Source organism: Nyctereutes procyonoides, unplaced genomic scaffold, assembly GCF_905146905.1.
Source record: "Nyctereutes procyonoides isolate TBG_1078 unplaced genomic scaffold, NYPRO_anot_genome, whole genome shotgun sequence".
Classification (NCBI taxonomy): Eukaryota; Metazoa; Chordata; class Mammalia; order Carnivora; family Canidae; genus Nyctereutes; species Nyctereutes procyonoides.
The window spans coordinates 20,779,111-20,800,218 of NW_026575135.1; the positions used below are offsets into that span (position 1 = coordinate 20,779,111).

Genomic DNA, 21,108 nt, shown 5'->3' on the forward strand with positions numbered 1-21,108 from the left:
GAAAAAAAGACAAACATAGGAAAAATGGGCAAAAGACATGAACAGGCAATTAATAGAAAAGATGGAAGAGTGATAGAAGATCTAAAAAACATGAAATAATCTCCAGGCTCACTAGTAATCAGAGAATCAGCAATGTAAACAATGAGATACAACTCCAAAACAAAATTCTGACAACATCAAATACTGGCTAGAAGGTAAGTGAACAAGAACTCATATAATTATACCTGCAGAATACTTTGCCAAATCTAATAAAGCTGAAGACTACCATATGACCAGGTAATTCTACTCCCAGCTATACTTTCTAAAATGAAGGATCAAAGAACTTTTTCTTAAAGGACCAGATGGTAAATATTTCAGGATTGTAGGTCATAAAGTCTCTGAACTTCTCAACTCTGCCACTGTAGGCCCACAGTAGTCTTTGATAACACATACACGATGGGCATAATGTTTCATTACATCTGTATTTACAAAACAGGCAGTTGTCCTGGGGGCCATAGTTTACCAATTCCTGCCCTACAGAAACCCTCATATGTTTACATCAAGAGAGATACATAAAAACATACCAAGTAGCTTTATTTGTAACTACAAAATTTTCCAGAGGTCTAACTGTCCACCAATAGAGAATGGATACATTAGCAGTACACTTGTACAACTAAATAAAATACAGCAGTTAAAAATGAATGAACTAGAGCTACATATATCAAAATGAATGAATCTTACAAATGTAATGTTGACTGAAAGGAAATTCAGAAATACACTTACAAGATAGTGCTAATTATATAAAGTTTGAAACATCCAAAGTAGTATTATCCATGCATAAAGATATAGTAAAAATATAAAGAATGCATGGGGCAAAGATAAACTATATTGTTAAGAAACGTTAAAAATCAAAAGGCAAGGAAGTGATTATTATAAATTTCAAGGTAATGGATATATCTATGGGGAAGGGGAGAGATGAAGTATGATTGAGAAGGAATGTGCTTCAGGGGGTGGGCAAGGTCGTATTTCTTGACCTGGGTTATGGTTACATAGATATTTACATAAATATTCACTTAATAATTTTCCTTACATGTTTTATGAATGCATTTAATAAGTTTCAAAAAGGCCTCTTACTCCACCCCTAAATTAACAGGAATGATAAACACTAAATTCAACATCATTTGTAGGGTAAGAGTGGGAGGGAGGATTGTAAAGTCAATTTGTTGTCTATATGAAAATATAAATCCCGTTTACTAGTCAAATCACCAGACCCAGCAGTTACTTAGGAAAGTAAATGGTATATCATGGAATTAATAAACTTTAAAGTTTTTGCTTTTGCTTCAGAACTTTTGATACAAAGTATAACAGATAAAATCTGCATGAATGACATTTTTCCCCTGTATAAAAAATATATTTTTTAAGATTTTATTTTTTCATGAGACACACACAGAGAAAGAGGCAGAGACACAGGTAAAGTGAGAATCAGGCTGGAGGGAGCCTGATGAGGGACTCAATCCTAGGACCCCAGCATCACAGCCTGAGCCAAAGGCAGATGCTCAACCACTGAGCCACACCAGCACTCCCTTGTATAAAATACTTTTTGTATAATTCTTTTGTGTGCTCTAATCCTTTAGCTAATTTAGAAAATTTCCAACATACGGAAGTTGAGAAAAGAGTATTAAAAACCCCCATATATCCAGCTTCAACATTTATTAACTCATATCCAATCCTATTTCATCTATATCCCTAACTAGTTCTCCTGGTCTTTTACTGATTTACTGTTAAGCAAATCCCAGATATTATAACATTTCATCTGTAAAAAATTCAGCATACTATCTCTAAAAGATTAACTTTGGGGATCCCTGGGTGGCGCAGTGGTTTGGCGCTTGCCTTTGGCCCAGGGCGCGATCCTGGAGACCTGGGATCGAATCCCACGTCAGGCTCCCGGTGCATGGAACCTGCTTCTCCCTCTGCTTATGTCTCTGCCTCTCTCTCTCTATCTCTCTGTGACTATCATAAATAAATAAAAATTAAAAAAATTTAAAAAAAGATTAACTTTAAACTTAACTGTAATACCAATATCATACTTTAAAAAAATTAAATATTCGTGAGTGTTCAAATTTCCATAATTATCTCATATATATATATATATATATGCTTTAAGATCCCCCTAAATGACCACTGTAATAAATTAATATCTTTTAGATCTCTCTGAACCTATAGGTTCTCTCTCCCATATTTCTTCTATTCGTTGTACCTCTCCCAGTTTCCTTGCAATTATTTATTTAAAAAATAATTTACACTGTAGAGTTTCCCACATTCTGGATTCTGCTGATTGTACTGTATCTTCATGGTATATTTCTCCTATTCCCTACAAACTGGTTCTTAGAGAGCTAGAAGCTTGATCACATTCAGACTTCATTTATTTATTCTGGGGAAATACCTCTTCTAGGAAAGCACTGTGCTCTTCCCTGAGGACACAAATAAAGTTTGGTTGTCTCTTTTTGTCAAACTACCAGAGTCACTTGTAATTCTTCAAATTTATTATTTCATTAGAAGTTGCAAAAGGGTGGCCCTCAAACTATTCCTTTTTCATTTGGTAGCTCCAATACTTCTTTGAAGGGAAAATTCCCCTCTGAAGAAACCAAACATCCTCTCTTTGGGTACACCTAGGTACAGTTCATGTGATTGACACTACATGTTAAGTGTTTCTTTAAAATTCAAGTCATACAGAAAAAGTCATCTCTGTTTCTTCAGAATCAAATAGAAGTAAAATCAACGGTGCTTTTCTCCCCTTTTTTGGTTATTGGAAACGACTTTCAGTGACAGCTTCTTTAGAAAGGAGGTGGGGAGTAAAAAAATTATTATATTTTGAAGCATGTAAAATTCCCGAGGAGGTCCTTTCAGCACTGTGACTTTATGTGTATGCAGTGCATCTGAATCTTTTCTAATGACGATGTCAAGAACCTGACCATTCTAATAATACAGAGACATTAAATGTTGGAATACCTCAAGTCCCAATCCTAAACATACATTCTATACCAGTACTGTCCAACAGGAACATAACGCAAGTCACAAATGTGAGATAAGTAATTTTAAATTTCCTAGTACGTGCATTAAATAAATAAAAACAGGTTAAATTAATTTTAATAATCTATTTTATTTAGCTCAATATATCTAAAAGACAATTATCAACACATAATCAATATGGAAAATTAATGATATGCTTTGCAATCTTTTTTCACACTGTCCTTAGACTATAATACATCTCAATTCAGATCAATCACATTCCAAGTGCTTAAAACCACTAACTAGTGGCTACCATAGCTCTATACTATCTGTTAATAGCAGAAAAGTCTAAATGAGACTATGTTTATATATCACAGATAAATCTCTCTTGATTTGATCACTGCTATAAATCCAACTGCTGAGGTACCTGAAAGTCAACATGTTCCTAGCCGAACTCATCCCCCTAAAACTGGTCGCCTCTCAGTGTTTCCTATATTTGTATATGGCACACCCATACAAACAGCACACAAATCAGAAACCCTCATCTTAGGAGGGCATTGATCATTTTAGAAGTTTTCTTCTCTCTGTTTCTCTGCAAATAAACACTTGATAGGTCTGCAACCTATATGTACTTTACCTTATTGACCAGACAGAGATATGTGGTTCATCAGTAAACTCTTATTATCTTATAATAGTAGCCTACTTGTTTTGTGAGAACTTTAGAGATACCAAGGATTTTCAAAAAACATTCACAAAGAGTTTGTTACATATTAGATTCTGCACTAAACACTGTGGTGGACAAAAAATCTACAACACAGCTCTTGTTCTGAGGAACTTACAATCAAGTGAAGGCACAAAGTAACATACACAAAAGGATAAAGACAAAACCAGTACAGGAGAAAAGTCAAAAAGTTACCTAAAAGGTAGTAAGTACTACCTTACAAGAAATGCTAATAAGGTTCAGAGAAGTAAAGACTTAGATTGATGTGATCAAAGAGGAAATCTACATCTTCAAGAAGATTTAATTTGGTCACTAGGAATCATAAAGACAAAAAAAGGTAAGAGTATTTCTAGCAAGAGGAAATGCTAAAAACAAGGAGCAGAAAATGGAAGAGCAAGGTTTGTTGTAGGTCTGGGTACATGTTTAGCTAGTAACATGACGACAACAGTAAGCTAAACTTCTAACAAATTTATTTACTGCTTTATATGGTTTGATGTGCATATTGTAAAGATAACGTCTTTGTTATCTTTAACATTTACTACATAAAAAGCGACCATTTGTTAACAAGTTTATTACTTGCTTTATGATCATGATGCTTATTTTTGCATTTACTTTCCAACATGACAATGTATTTCATAGATACAGGCTTTCACTATATTTTAGGAAACTGAATGAGAGTTTTTGGATGTGATGTCTTAAATTTTTTTCCATTTAAAATAATAGGAAACAGGCTTAGCATAATCTTCAAGCAGAATATCTGATTTTCAAGAAGGATTAGAAATGCTTATATTTATAGTAGGGACTAGGCAAAATAAAGATTAAAATCCTCTGCCAAAGAAATGAGTAGAAATTAAGTGTTTTTCTTGGAATGTGGTATATTTCTTTTCTAAATCTATGGGACTTGAGAATTAAAATATGCTATCTATTCTTCCTATATGACAGGGTAAAGGAACAAATGAACAGTCATTTTCTGAAGACAGAATAATTATTCTTTTCTTTTTTAAAACCAGATGCCACTAGAGGAACTATCAATAATCGATTTGCCTGTCATACAGGTTCAAAATCAATGAAACCATTTGTTTTTCAATGAGATGAGGTCGCTCTCCTATCAAGATTTGACCTTTTACCTTTTTGATTAATAACAAATCTTTTTTAAAAAAAAAGATTTTATTTTTCATTCATGAGAGACACAGAGAAAGAGGCAGGGGCATAGACAGAGGGAGAAGCAGGCTCCCCATAGGGAGCCTGATGCAGGACTCAATCCCAGGACCCCAGGATCACGACCTGAGCCAAAGGCAGATGGTCAACTGCTGAGCCACCCAGGTGCCCCACAAATATTATTTTCCAATATATTATTATATCTTCTGGGCAAAAAATGGGAACATGCCCATTATCTTTGCTATAAAAAAATGGTAGATAACTTTTCATGAACAGAAAGCAGTAAAATCAAATACACTTCTTGTATCATAATTTGATCTCTCAGAAGCACAATTATATATTTCTAGAACTTGTAGGATACATTTTTAAACTACTTAAGGCTTACTGATATCTAAGTTTTTGGTTTCTCAAAGTTTTTCTGTAATGAGACTATAAATATCCTATTTATTTGTATGCCTCCAAGAAGGATAGAACAACTCCCATGGCATTTCTGCCAAAAGAACATAACTGGAATTTAGTCATGAGGAAACATAAGACAAACCCAAACTGAAAGACATTCTATAAAATAACTGGCTAGTACTCTTAAAAATGTCAAGGTTATTAAAGACAAGGAAAGACTAAGTAACTGTGCCGGATAAAAAGAGACTATAAAGTTATAACCACTAAATGTAATGTATGATCCTAGATCAATCTGGGCCCAGAAAAAGAATGTGACAGACTTGATGAAATTTGAATAAATTCTGGTAGTTAAGAGGATTATATTGTTGTTAATTTTCTGATTATGACAACTGTACTATGGAAGTAAGATGTTAACAATGGGGGAGCTGGAAGGAAGATATATAAAGATTTTTTTTAAGTCTTAACATTATTTTTTTTGAGTTTGAAATTACTTTGAAACAAAAAGTTAAAAATAAAGAAAAATCCAGCCAACAAAATAAGAAAATGTGGGCTGGATGTTTAGAAGTGGAATGTAAGCAATTAAGCGAGAAAGGTAGCCATGGAATCTCAATTTCCCAATGTCAAATGGCTGCTCTAAGGTTTCTGAGGGAGGGTTTTCTCCTCTGTACTGAGAGTTGTAAACATCTGCTGTCTGCAGAATACACATGTGCCAGTTATTCTCTTACTCCAGTTTGAGATTTGGTTGTGATGTCTGGACAACTCCATGGTTCCTATGGCTGGTGGTATGATTGAAAATGCTACGTGCAGATGCATGGAGATTTTAAAGTTTGCCTAAGGTTCACAACTATGTTTCTTTCTAATCAGAAAAGCTTCCCAAATGAAAGAACTCACAGGTCTTTATTAGTTTACACATTCTAATTTGAGCTGAAAGATTTTCCTGTCTGAAAAGGGTATATATATTGCTCTAAGGACATTTACATAAACTACAAGGTAATAGTCCCTCTTAGAGTTGTGCAACAGTACAGCATTGTTGAGCTCTCAATTTTGCTTTGGGTGCAAGCTACTGGTATTAATGTTTTCTATTATGAGTCCCAAGCAGTATGCTAGGCAGATTCTGTCTTTAGAAAAATGCATGCATTGGTTAGCAGTTTTATTTCACGTCATATAATAGGAAGGATATTCTACCCATATACTCAAAGTTTTCTAACTCTATTATTTGGAATCTACAAAGTCTCTTTTATAAGATAGTGAATTTAACTTGTTCAATGTTAATGATAATTTTGGGACTACAGCTTCTAATATACATTTTACCTAAAAATTATAATAAAGCTATTCTGACATGCCTCTGTAAAAAAAAAAGTCTTAAACATGGCAGTGAAACTTTACATACTAAGTATTTGCATTTGGAAACATTCCTCCTATTTTCTTGGGTGAGCTATATAAATGAGATAGGTTAAACCTTTTTAGCTTAAAAACAGAATTAAGTATATTTTCACCATATTTCTGTAGAAAGTGCAGTTCCAAAGTCTGACCTTAAAGAACTACAAGTGGCATTACGGCAAGATCTTGAAGTAAAGATAACATTTCAACATGCAGGGATTTGGGAAGGGGATAAAGGAAGAGAAAGACAGATACCTAAGAAAGAGACTGATTTTGGTATGGACATAAAAGCAGCAAAATATGGATTAATCACCCAGTTTGGCTCACAGGAAAGAGTGCTATGGCATAAAGACTGGAAAAATAGCTCAGGGCCAGATCACTGAGAACTTAAATTCTAGGCTGAACAGGCTAAATGCATAATTTTCTAGGCAATGGGGAACCACTGAACATTGAAGGTCTTTATAAAAGGGAAAGCCATGAAGAGATCTGTTTTAAGAAGATCAGTCTAAAAGCAATGTGGAAGGAAGGGAAGGAAAGAGGGAGAGGCAACAAAGTGACAGATTATTATTATAATAGCCTACAGTAAAACAAGGATTTCAACCATAGCAGTAGCACAGGGAAGGAAAAGGATGCAGGGTATTATCTAAGAGGAATCGACAGGATTTGTTTTTTTCCAGAGAAACATAGCAAGAGTTGGATAATACCATTTCAATCAAAACAACTCAAAATTAGTAAATGGTAAATAAAAACACCTGAAAATGAGTAGGATGAACTAGATTGGGGGTGGAAGGACAAAGAAACTTTCTTTTACAATCTTTGACAATGCCTCCTATTCACCGATGCTAAGAAGTAAAAATTTTAGCCCTTTAAGATAGTCACATGATTCAACTTGAACTTTCCATTTACCTTTTTCAAACTGAAGGCATTAAAAGAAGAGGACAAATGTAAGATTCAGTCCCATACATTAAGAAAATGAATTGTGTGCTTCTTGATCCTGACTGCTGAAAGACTTTCTCAAGGATATTATCTAGGGAAGAGATTCATAATTGCTAAATAGATAGCTGCAGTTCTTTACCAGGAGGAAGAACATCTGTTTTCTCTCTGATGGGATACAGGTTTCCTAGACTACCAAATTTATCCTATATGTTACATTGTAACACACTAATTCAGAAATACAAACTCAAATGCTGGAATACACATATCAAAGCTTGTTTTGTTACAAGTTAATTTCTAAAAACTACAAGAGCCTGGTCTTATGCATCAAACATATGGCTTTAACATTCCTCTTCACCGGCAATTTCTTCTCTGTTGAGAGCTCAAGTCTAACTGCCATGAGAGAGCTAGAGAAAAAAGCTTATTTCTGAAGAGTTCCTAAGCAATAAAAAGTGAGACAAAGATCTAGTTTCTGCTTGAAGTTTATGGTGCTAGCTCTGTACTTATGAGGAAACACATCCAAAAATCATCAATTGATTGTCTGGTAAGAAAACTGGTTAAAATAATAATTTATGTAACATCTTTTTTCTAGTCCTTTCTACTCCAGAGGTAAGATTTAATGAAGAAAAAAATTTAATATTTGTATCTTGTTTTGGTCTACAGCAGTATACACTAGAAAATGTGTATTGTATAAAAGTTATATAATTTACCACCTTCAACACACACAAAGACAAAAATCTTTATTAGTACACAAGTTTGACACAGAAATGTACTTAGGTGTTTATGAGAAAAAAAAATTAAGTCTTCCATTAAGGCTAGTTTAGCAAGGGCTTTAATATTCTCCTCTTGGTAACATCATTGATTAAAAAAAATTTAAGCACATTTTTAGTTTATAAGTAATACCATTTTATACTTGTATGCCACTTAGTAGTTTATAAAATGCTTTTAGTATTCTTCTTTTTCTTTTTCAAAGTAAGCTCTATGCCCACTGTAGGTTTTGAACTCACAACCCTGAAATCAAGACATGCATGCTCTACTAATTGAGCCACACAGGCACCTCTCTGGGAATTAATATTTCCATTTTATAAAGGAGGAAACTGGACAAGTTTGTCATACACCTTATAAGTAAGTGACATACCTGGAACTTAAAAGCATGTGTTTAAATGTTTAAATATGTTCATCATCAATGATAAGTAGAGAGATTTTATAAGTGTAAGGCATATATCAAATTAAAGAATCCTGGGCTCTCCTTCATCCATGGTCACCATGCTCAGTTCAGGTCTTACTTATCTATAAAATCTTTACTAAGACAAAATAGAGTGGTTGGGGGATGAAGTAGCACATGTTCCTTTTGTGACTAATTCCTTCCCACAATTTTGACTTTATTTTCTAAATTTAAAAGTTACTTTTTCGATATTTTGATTCATAAATAATTTTTAAGTATTACTTAGGGTCTTAAAATCTCTCAAATCTGAGCTTATTTGCTCTTTTTTGTTCTTACTTGAAAATGGAAATAAATTCTAGCTAATTTCAGAAGGAATCTTCAAATATCCATATTAGTCTTTGTACCTATAGTCTTCTCCACATGTTTATTTATAATACACAATAAAATTGGTCATCTAAAAAATAACAGAAGATTGTCTGAAAGGTAAAATGACAAATAAAGGAAAAGGTTTAAAGACTTTCAAAACCTCTAGTCTTTGATTTCAACTACAGGATTTTTAGGAGGATATATAAGTATCTTTCTTTAATAAAGAATAAGATATACTGAGCTATTAAAATATATATAAATTTTAGAAATGACATGCCATAAAAAGACTTATATGACTCCTTAATAGAAATATCAATAAGTATCAAGCTATAGATTTAATTGGGAAATACAATAAAAACCAGAGCATTTTTTTCCCCCTTTCCATTTTAAAAAATACCAAATACAAGAGCATATAGAGAGATCCCCTAGTACATCAAGAAAAAAAAGGCAGGGATAAACTGCTACTTTTCAACAAGGAAGTGAAATTCTAAAATGTATTCATTTAAATAATCTTGTATAAGAGTTTTGGTAAGAACCAAAGTTAATGCTAATCCCAGAGGTCCATGAAGCCAGAGTATAAAATAAGTAAGGATGAGCTTATAAAAAATTAAATATGAAGAATCTAGAACTAAAAACTAAAAACAGAAGCATTGGTTTCAATGAAAAAATCACTGGTGAACTCATCTCCAACATGAATTATTAAGTGGGGCTGGGAAAATTTGATGCCCCCCATCTTTAAAAATATATATATAAGAGGGGATCCCTGGGTGGCTCAGCGGTTTAGCGCCTGCCTTTGGCCCAGGGCGCGATACTGGAGTCCTGGGATCGAGTCCCACGTCGGGCTCCTGGCATGGAGCCTGCTTCTCCCTCTGCCTGTGTCTCTGCCTCTTTCTCTATGTCTGTCATTCATAAATAAATAAATAAATAAATAAATAAATAAATAAATAAATAAATAAATATTAAAAATATATAAGAATATTTATATATATTAAGAATATTATATATTAAGAGTATATATATATATATAAAGAATATTTATATATAAAAGAAACATCTTCCATGAAAAGAACATCTTGGTTAATCCACTTATTTAAGGTAGTTTTGAAAATCTTTTTTTTCACAGGGATGGATGTATAAACTATGGAACATTTTCAAAATAAATCTTTAAAAATTAGTAAACATTTTTTGTAATGTTTTGTAGTGTAAATTGTGTCAATTAACACTAAAGTAATGGCTAAAAATCTCAGGTAGGAAGAATGCCTATGAGAACATGCAGGAGAAAGAAGATGGCCCCATCTTTTAACAATGTCTTTTTCTAAGACACGAAAAGCTGCAACAGAGCTTTATATTGCAAAGTCACAAAATAGGATAATGTTGGTATGAAAGACAATTAAAACATCTATTTTTTTTGGCAAAAAGTGATTTTCCTGATCCACCGGGAGTTCTAGATGGCACAGATGACCAGGAGAGGGCAGCTCACCACTGCAGCTGTGAGTAAAGACGTGAATTACTTTATTTGGCATCCAGGGGATAGTCTACCTTACTTACACTTTCCACATTCAAATAATGAAGAAGTATATATTGCCATTAAAGATTCTAAGCAGATAAAGTGTAACAGTGTAAGTCATTACAAGTAGCAAGTAAGAAATACTTCTGATAAGCAAATTGCAACTCATAAAATAAGATGAAGCTAAAGTTCCTCTTTCTATTAAACAGAATATACAGATCTGGCAATTATAGTCATTATGACTACTAATGTAGATTTGCTATCTTTTTATACTCCAATGTACTTTTTATAAATGACTACTTAGTTTATGTATCCAAATATTTTACTAAAATACATTCACAAAAACACAATGAATGCAATTAAATGTACCACTAATTCATACATCAAAAGATTTGAGGGAAAGTTACCTTCTTGCACTAACCTATTTCAAAATGCAGTATGTTTAAAACTTTTCTAATAATAGAAAACTGAAGAGACTAGTGCAATTTCATCCTTTTAGGCTGAAATCTTCCACTCAAGGAGTGTGGGAGTAAAACAATCTAAGCACCTAGAGCTTGGTATTTTATCTTTTAAGAGTCATAGCCCTTATTTACAAAAAAAAATTCTGGTTCTTATTAACACAATAATTGGAAGAAAAGCAATCAGACTATAAGTCTCTTAATATTTGTTATTTTCAACAGTGTATCCCCTGCTTCTTAGATGTATACCTTATTTTTTAAAAAGATTTTATTTATTTATTTGACAGAGAAAAAGAAAGAGAGAGCTCACAACCAGGGGGAGTGGCAGGCAGAGGGAGAAGGAGAAGCAGGCTCCTGGCTGAGCAAGGAGTCTGATGCAGGGCTGGATCTGAGGACCCCAGGATCATGACCTGAGCAAATACACGACGCTTCACTGACTGAGCCACCCAGGTGACCCTTAGATGTATACTTTAAATAAAATTAGAAGAAAACACTGAAAAAGAACAAAGACAATACTGATTACATAAATGGCTAAAAAGCAATTGTTTAAATATGGAATTTCATTTCTTTGTGAGTTTTGAGGCTTAAGGGCAGTACTTCCAAGCCTTTGTCATGTCATGGTGTCCAGAGGAAATGATGTTTATACAGAACATTAGAGGACAGTACCAGTCAGAGACAATCTGCTCAGAAGCTCCAAAATGTTCCAGGTCCTACCAGGCCACCTTGCAGACAGAGGGAAGCAGTATCTTGTTCACCTGTAACTTAGTCCTGTCACAGTAATGGTTATGGCCCATCAGGAAGTTCTATACAAGTACCTTTGGCCAACTGTAAGGGGATAAAGGAGGATGAAGTAGCAGCCACAATTCTAGCTTATTGAAGAAATTATTTTACAAAACAGAAAGTACACTCTGGGAAGCAAAGAAGCAATAGAGTGTAAACTGGGATCTGTATGTGGACTCTGACTTCTTTACTTTTCATATACACAGTTTCAACCCCTGTCCATTTTAACAAGGACAAAAGGCATTTAGAGAAACTTCCTCTAATACATCTGCTGCAGTTTTAAAGAAGAGAAAATAACAAACAAAGCTATAGGAGTCCTTCTTGACTTTCTCTAACAATCTCTCTCACACAGGTATAAGACTAAGGGGGTGGGGGTGGAGTTATGGTATCAGCAAGTGCCAAACTCTGCTTACTAGGTACTGAGAGAACCAGGAGGCTATGTATGAATACACAATTAAGTCACCAGGGGTCAGAACTAAATAATAACCAAAAGACTGTTCTCTTTAACCAAAAGAAAACAGAGAGCAAAATTAAGAAAATTCAAATGATAATTAAAAGAAAGATAAACAATAAAACACAGCAAACTAAACCAACAGTAATTTGAGTAAACTCCATTGCAAAGGCCAGTCTCTTAACACCCTAGCCTGATTCAACAGTTAACAGTTATGGCTACTAGGGAGTTCAGCTTCCCTAAGGGCACTAGTGGAGCAACAAGTCTCCACTAACAATGTGTAAGATTTTAAAACAAACTCAGTGAACACCTGTGTGAAAATCACCACTTCTCTGCCCCCTAATCATTGTAGAGGCCCCATTAAGGTCAAACAGTTCATCTCAGGGAAATGCCAAACAGCTCAACTTAGAAGCAGTTTGACAGCTAACCCTTTAGTAAAACTGGACAGGGAAAGTTTGCTGGGTGTGCAACTTGACAGCCACTCAGGGGCTTATGCTTAGTTTAATGCTCTGTTTTTGCCATCTTGAAATTCTTAATTTTATCTTTGAACTTGTGGTTTCTATGTGAAGACCAATAGGATAATGTAACACCGGCAGAGGAAATATGCCAAGGGTCAGCATATGCACCAAGCAGTTGACGCTGGCGGCCCAGCCTTGATGTGCACAACCACAGCAGTCAGGGTCAGCCAGGACTATAGGTGGCAATGGAGGCAGTGGCCCCAAGAAAGAGGAAGTGCTCCATCATGGGAATTCACAGTGGAAAGTCAGTTTACCCATCTGTTCCTGGAACCTGTCCCAGTGGTATATGCACAAATATCAACTTTCCAGCCTGTGTATCAGTACAGGACACACCAGTGCTCAGACTGTAAACTTTTGTCAGTACATTATTGCAAAGGAAAAGTATATCATATACATAAGATATATTAGCATGTTAGGGAGTTATTAGAGTTCTTAAAAGAATTTAGAATCTCTAGTTTTTAAAACTGTTGCAACATCCCAAAGCAAATATCCACAGGCTTAGAGAAATTAAAATTAAAGATTGCTGTATTTGATGGAAAAGAACACTTTTCATATGAAGCTCTGAATGAACCAATTATTAGGGGGAAAGACAATTTTAAAATTAATTTTTCCTTGTATTGAAGATATAGTGATAGAATGCATAACCAAAAATTCTGAATTATATACAAGTCATGAAGCCACTTTTAGTTTCTTGTACAGCCTCCATAAGTTATAAGAAATGACAGAGGAAATATTTAAATACTATTGTATAACTTTGCATTTCAAATTAAATTCACACAAAATTGATTATATAAATTAATTATTTTTAGAAAAAGTGTTTTTTTTTTTAATTTTATTTATTTATTTATTTATGATAGTCATAGAGAGAGAGAGAGGCAGAGACACAGGCAGAGGGAGAAGCAGGCTCCATGCACCGGAAGCCTGACGTGGGACTCGATCCCGGGTCTCCAGGATCGCGCCCTGGGCCAAAGGCAGGCGCCAAACCGCTGTGCCACCCAGGGATCCCTAGAAAAAGTGTTTTAAAAATAATCAGCTCTAGATGTTCTAAAGTTTATACTCTGAAATAATTTATCAGTATTTATTACTATGTTGTCAAAGCTTATCAAATGTTGGATGCCTGGCTGGCTCAGTTGGAAGAGCATACAACTCTCGATCTCCGGGTTTTAAGTTCAAGCCCCACGCTGGGTGTAGAGATCACATAAATAAATAAATAAATAAATAATAAATAAATAAATAAATAAATAAATAAATAAATGAATGAATGAATGAATGAATGAATAAATAAATAAATAAATATTTTAAAAAACCTTATAAAATGTTAAACAGTTCCAGTAATACCTGTGTCAGTAGAAAGACCCTTCTCAAAATTAAAAATTATCAAAAAATTATTTGCAATTCGACATTTGCCAAGAATGACATTACTTTCAATTATATCAATTAAAAATTAAGTTGCTGGGATGCCTACATAGCTCAGTTGGTTTCCTCTCCAGTCATGATCTCAGGATCAAGGGATAGAGAGCCCCAGGGATGGGCTTGGCGCTCAGCAGGGAGTCTGCTTCTCTTTTCCCCTCCTTCTGCCCCTTCTCTCCTCCTCTTGTGCACTCTCTCTCTAATTAATTAATTAATTAATTAATTAAAAAGTTAAGTTGCTAAAAGTATAAATTCTGACAACCTAAGAATTTGCTGAAAAGTGAACCAGAAAAATCACATGACCAATTAAGATACTGTACCGATAAAGTATTACAAATGATAGTAATATAATTACTATATATAATATAAAATCAGAATAATTTATAATATCATGTTGTTACTCATGTATTTCTATTACTTCTATTTGTTTTATAGGCAAGAATATCTCTCTTTTTAAAAAGATAGATAGATTTATTGATTGATTGAGCTCAGGTGTGCCAGGAGGGGGTGGGGTGGGAGTGGGGGTGGGTGGGGAGTGGTGGTAGAGGGGATGGGGGGAGCAGAGAGAGAGAGAGAGAGGGAAACTCCCCAGTGAGTGGGGAGCCCAATGTGGGGCTCGATCCCAGGACCTTGAGATCATGAACTGAGCTGAAATCAAGAGTCAGATGCTTAACCAACTGAGCCACCCAGGCACCCAGTAAGAATATATTTCTAAAGGAAAAGATGTTTAAATGTTAGTGTCTTTAATGGCACTTTTCCCCTGCTTTTTGAACAAGGTCCTGCATTTTCATTTTGCAGTCTTACAAATTATGTAACCAGCTCTGCCCCTGCAAGGATAATCCAATAGTTACTTCTCAATACCTGACTGTTGTCTTGCAAAACTCCTCTGCTTCTTAAGGGCCAACCTGAAACTGACATCTATGCCCTCCCTACCCATTTTGTTCTAACTGTATCTCTGGCCACCTTCCTCTACTCTAACTTCTGTGATACCCAATCCTATAATCCCAAACTCGAAGGCCCAGATTTTTAAACACTCATTTGTGCTTTTCTCACCAATTCTTCCAATTTGCTTACTCAGAATAATCTTGAACTAATTTGTCTTTAATCCCTAAATTCAACCAGTCATTAAATCTTACTGAATCCCCCCCCTTTTTTAAAAATTCTTTTTTTTTTTAAATTTATGATAGAGAGAGAGAGAGAGAGAGAGAGAGAGAGAGAGAGAGAGAGGCAGAGACATAGGCAGAGGGAGAAGCAGTCTCCATGCACCGGGAGCCCAATGTGGGATTAGATCCCGGGTCTCCAGGATCGTGCCCTGGGCCAAAGGCAGGCGCCAAACCGCTGCGCCACCCAGGGATTCCCCCCCCCTTTTAAAGATTTTATTTATTTATTCATGGCAGAGAGAGAGAGAGAGAGAGAGGCAGAGACACAGGCAGAGACACAGGCAGAGGGAGAGAGAGAGGGAGAGGGAGAGGGAGAGGGAGAGGGAGAAGGAGAAGAAGGAGAAGGAGAAGCAGGCTCCATGCAGGGAGCCTGACGTGGACTCATTCCCGGGTCTCCAAGATCACACCCCGGGCTAAAGGCAGCGCCAAACCACTGGGCCACCAGGGCTGCCCTGGATCCCTTTTGATATGCCTCTTGAATCTGTGACTTAATCCTATACCATATTCAGTCTGATCTTCTTAGACACAAGTCCTAATAACCTACTGGGGAAAAGATACTTTACCTCATACATTATCTTTGTATTGTCTCAATTTGATCCTTATAAAACCCCTGCAAGACAAGTAGAGCAGTTCTGATGTAAAAAAAAAAAAAATCCTATTTTACAAGTGAAAAAACTGAGGAACAGAGGGATGCCTGAGTGGCTCAGTGGCTGAGCATATGCCTGGCTCAGGTCATGATCTCAGTATGGGGATGAGTCCCACATTGGGCTCCCTTTGAGGAGCCTGCTTTTTCTTCTGTCTATCTCTCTGCCCCTCTGTGTCTCTCATGAACAAATAAGTAAATAAAATCTTTAAAAAACAAAACAAAACAAAACTGAGGAACAGAGAAGTAAAGGACCCTGTGCAAAATCATGATGAAAGTAAATTACTCAGAGTCGTGGAGAGGAGGGTGTCATCCTCCATTACATCATGTTACCTGTCTGGTCTCCTGAGTACTCCATCTTGTGATAAAACTTTCATCAGATCAATTTCTCATCCAAGACTTTCTATCTACTACCTAGAACTACTACCTAGAACATACTAAGTCTCCTAAATTAAAAATTTTAGGAACAGCAAACCAACCCTACCTCAGATCCAGCTTTAATCTGTATTTTAAACCTGTATCTTCTAATACTCCCATTCTATCCTACACTTCAGCTCCTCCTTCTTCTTTGCTAACCTAACAAATTTCTATCTGTGCCTTAAGGCCCAACTCAAATGATATATCCCTCAAAATTCTCTCTTAATTTTTTTTTCTCCCAATCAAGGAACAGTCTTCTATTCCTTTGAATTTTTACTTAGGTTCATATATATGTGTATGCTCCTATAGCATCTGCCACATGCTTACCTTGAAAGAAGGTTCCATAAGGATTTGTTTCTATAGCACCACAAGACTTTGCAATGAATCAATATCTCATTTAGCTTTCAGGACATTGCTAGTCCTATCATTCATTCAAATATTTATTATCTACTATGTGCTGGTACCATACTAAATGTTGAAGAGACAGAGGTATGTAGCCTAAGGACTCCAGATAAAGATGCGGAACTAATATATGCATATATACTGCCCCTACCCCAAACCCCACTTAAATGACAGAAAAGGGGTTTAAGGAGTCAAATACTCTCCAAATTCCTCTTCCCACCCCATATAATTGAGTGACTGTCTTTTTCCCACCTCAGCAAATAACTGGAGGTTTCCTTTCTGGATATAATTAAGTAAAAAACGTCTCTGGATTGGGGTCAGCAATAGCAAACTGAAACACAAAGATTAAATGGAAACACACATAATGAATTCTGAGACTCCCTCCCACTTTCTCTCACTTGGCTACTAAAACATAGTCAAGTAGGCCTTTACTTTCCAAGCAGATGATCTGAATGCTTTTTCTTTTTTCTAAGAACTCTAACCAGCCTAGAACATCCTAAAGATGTTCACATATGGGGTTTCCCCAGAAAAATGACTCAGTTAAATTCCCCTATATGAAGGTAATGTTGATAAGCATGCAACACAAGCTCTGGGCATTCAATCAGTTTTAAATTCCCCACTTTCAATCATGAGCAAACAACTAGGGATTATCAAATATCTGACAATGTTTAAAATGTAAGAATGTAAGCTAAGACCAACAGAAACAAAAAACAGAATAGGCACTATGGCAGAAACAGACTGTTCAGAAATTTAAAAAATTAAAAGAATCATGAATGTTTCTTGAGATATAAAATATCATATCCATAATAAGTTTTTTAGGTTTTTTTTTTAAGTTTTAATTTTAATTCCAGTTAGTTAATATGTTAGTTTCAGGCATACAATATAGTAATTCAGTAATACCACGTATCACCCAGTGCTCATCACGAAAGTATACTCTTTAATCCTTATTGCCTACTTTACCCATCCCCCCAAGTATCTCCTCTCTGGTAACCACCAGTGTGTTCCTACAATTAAGAGTCTGTTTCTCAGTTTCTCTTTCTTTCTCTCTTTTATTTCTCTTACCATTATACTATCTAGCTCCATCCATATTGTTGTAAATGGGGAAGATTTCTTTATTTTTAAGGCTTAGTAGTATTCCATTGTATATATACTATACCCGTAATAAGCTTTATGTTCCCCCAAGTTGTTTTCTTTTTTAACTTAGTTTCCTACATACTTAAAACTAAATCAACCCAAATCTTTCCATTATCTAAAATTTTCTCTTGGCACACAGACAGACACAAACAAATATACATATATACTCACATGCACACATTTTAAAAAACATTTAGGTAACAGATAAGCAGACACATAAACCTTATAAAATAAAATAATCCTTGGAAAACAAAAACACAACAGCAAAAACAAGATACTCAATAGATGTGTGGGAATATAGAGTTGAAATCTCCCACAAAGTAGAGCAAGAAAACAGAGATGGACAGTAGGACAAAATTAGAACACCAATTCAGGGATTCAGTATATAAAAAAATATATGTTTCAGAAAAAGAGAATAAAGAAAACAGAGGGAGGAAATTATCAAAGAAATAGTTAAAGACTATTTCTCAGAAAAGAAGGACCTGCACTTCCAGATTAAGTGACTAAAATACTGCATAACAGACAAAAAGAAACCCTAATGAAGGCACAAAGAGAATAGTATATACTTTCAGAGATTTTAAAAAAGCGAGTCACATTCAATGGATCAGAATCAGAGAGCTTCTAGACATCTCAACAATACTAGAGATTAGCAAGCAATGGCGCAATACTATCAAAATTCTGAAGGAAAATAATTTTCAACTTAAGAGTTTTACCGCTATGCATCCTTTCTTAGGACATGATTGGAGATGAATGTTTTCAAAATGAGTAAGTAAACCAAGGAAGAATATGAAATGGAATGTAGAGAAGAGAAGCTCCACCAAGGGAGAAAAGCGAAAGTAATTCTTAGGATAGAGAAGGGTGATCCCAGAAGGATACTCTGCACCAGTTAGTATCCAAGGCAACTAGATCGGGATGAAACAGAATTTCTCCAAAAAGATGAAAAATGATGGAAATCCCAAAGTGTCTGAGCATGCTGGGAGGAGATTTAAATAATTTAAAAAGAATTGAGATGATTTCGTGATAAATATATGGAAAGCTAAGTAAACAACAAATAAGACAATAATGTCGGCTGGCTAGGTAGGAACAGTATAGAAAAGGAAAATTTGTGATTTTATTTATATAATTCAATAATGTTTATATAGTCATAGGAGTGTAAAAACTGACTAACTGAAAAGGACAATTATATAGGGAAGATGAGAAGAGTGCATGGGTAGCAGAGAGAGGTAAAGAAAGATAAACTTACCTTCTATAATGAAAAGTCTATAGAAAATTCTAAAACTGAAAAATCAAGAGGTAACAATACAAGAATATACTAAGAGGAACAGATGTGATCAACAAAAGAATCAGCTGGGCAGCCTGGGTGGCTCAGTGGTTTAGCGCTGCCTTCAGCCCACTGCCTGATCCAGGAGACCTGGGATCGAGTCCTACGTCAGACTCCCTGCATGGAGCCTGCTTCTCCCTCTGTCTGTGTCTCTGCCTCTCTCTCTGTCTCTCATGAATAAATAAATAAAATCTTAAAAAAAAAATTAAAACAACAAAAAACCAAAAGAATCAGCTAAGAACACTGATCATACTGACTTTGGGGTAGGGTGAAATGGTGGTGGTGGGGAATGATGAATGCTGTTTTTCATAACAAAACTTGGAAACTATTGACTCTTCAAAGTTATGTGCAAATATAGCTGGATAAATATTAAAAAATAAATATGCCATTGAAGGCTTACACCATTGTGGGAAAGATACACATATAAATTGATAATTATAACATAGGGTGGTAAGTGCTGTAACAATAATTTTTCTATGTATCTATAGTGTTACTTAGTTATCATCTGTTTTGTATTTTGGTTATTTGTGTACAGGTTTGCAATGAACTATAGGGACATTTACCCTGTCTCATTTACCTATGACAACAGATCTTGACACAGCAAGTACAATATAAAGTAGTTACTAGCTATTAAATAGTAGTTATTAAGTAAATATTTCCTAAGTCAAAAACACAAAGATGGGGCTTTCTTTTTAAGTAAATTTAAGTTTTTCTGCAGTTTTTCTGTTTGTGTTTAAACTGTCCAGATGGGATCCCTGGGTGGCGCAGCGGTTTGGTGCCTGCCTTTGGCCCAGGGCGCGATCCTGGAGACCCGGGATCGAATCCCACGTCGGGCTCCCGGTGCATGGAGCCTGCTTCTCCCTCTGCCTATGTCTCTGCCCCTCTTTCTCTCTGTGACTATCATAAATAAATAAAAATTAAAAAAAAATAAACTGTCCAGAAACTGAACCTCCTTTCTATGTTTGGGAAAACTCTCAGCATATGAAGCATGGTTGGCTTCCCCATATGGAGAAGGTGAAAATCTCAGGTATTTGTTTTCTTCCTTTGCATACCTCCACTATTAAGGTATATGTTATACTTTTTAATGGAAGCTGTCAAGAAGACATAGCAAAGACCACACGGAATCCCTTTTGTGGTGATGGGACCAGCAACTGCAACCATTTCCACTAGGTTCTACTGGCAGCATTAGTATCCAACATTGGTGGTATTGGTCTTGTCATCCCAGCCTCGGTTGGGATTAAACAGTCATCACTGGGGGACTCTGCATGTGATTTGCATTGCTGCTAGAGAAGGAGCCTCCAAATCTGTTTATGTTCTAACCCTATCGAAAATTCTACAGAAGATCCAATGTCCCTTCTCTGTTTATATTAGCTAGAATTGGTTTCAGTTGTTTGCAACTATAAACCTTATCTGTACAGTCCACTCTGTTGGCAGCTTAGTGCCCAGTCCATCGTACCTGTCACTGTTTGCCCCTTGCAGACCCTCTAGTCATTAGTTTTATAATCCTTTCCCAACAAACGTTCATGTAATCTGAGAAATATTAAATAATTGTCGTCAATTTCAACATCTCTAAACTAAATTTGTAAACAGAAACACCACTTATAGATACTAGTTAACTGGCAAGAAATAAAGTGTATTCAGAATTCCCTATTTGTATTTTGCTGTGATTAGTTGATTAAATAACATTGCAGATTAGTAGTTCTTAAATTTTTTAGGCCCCAAGATCCCTAATCATTCTAAAAATTGTTAAGAATCCCAAAGATCCTTTGTTTATGTGGGTTATGTCTATTACTCACT

At 35.4% G+C, this 21,108-nt stretch overlaps 1 protein-coding gene across 5 annotated transcripts in view; it reads right to left on the reverse strand.

Moving 5' to 3' along the window:
* The window catches only part of ZCCHC7 (zinc finger CCHC-type containing 7), a 250,103-nt gene that overhangs the window by 82,044 nt on the left and 146,951 nt on the right, over positions 1–21,108 (reverse strand). The gene's annotated exons all lie outside the window — the stretch shown is intronic.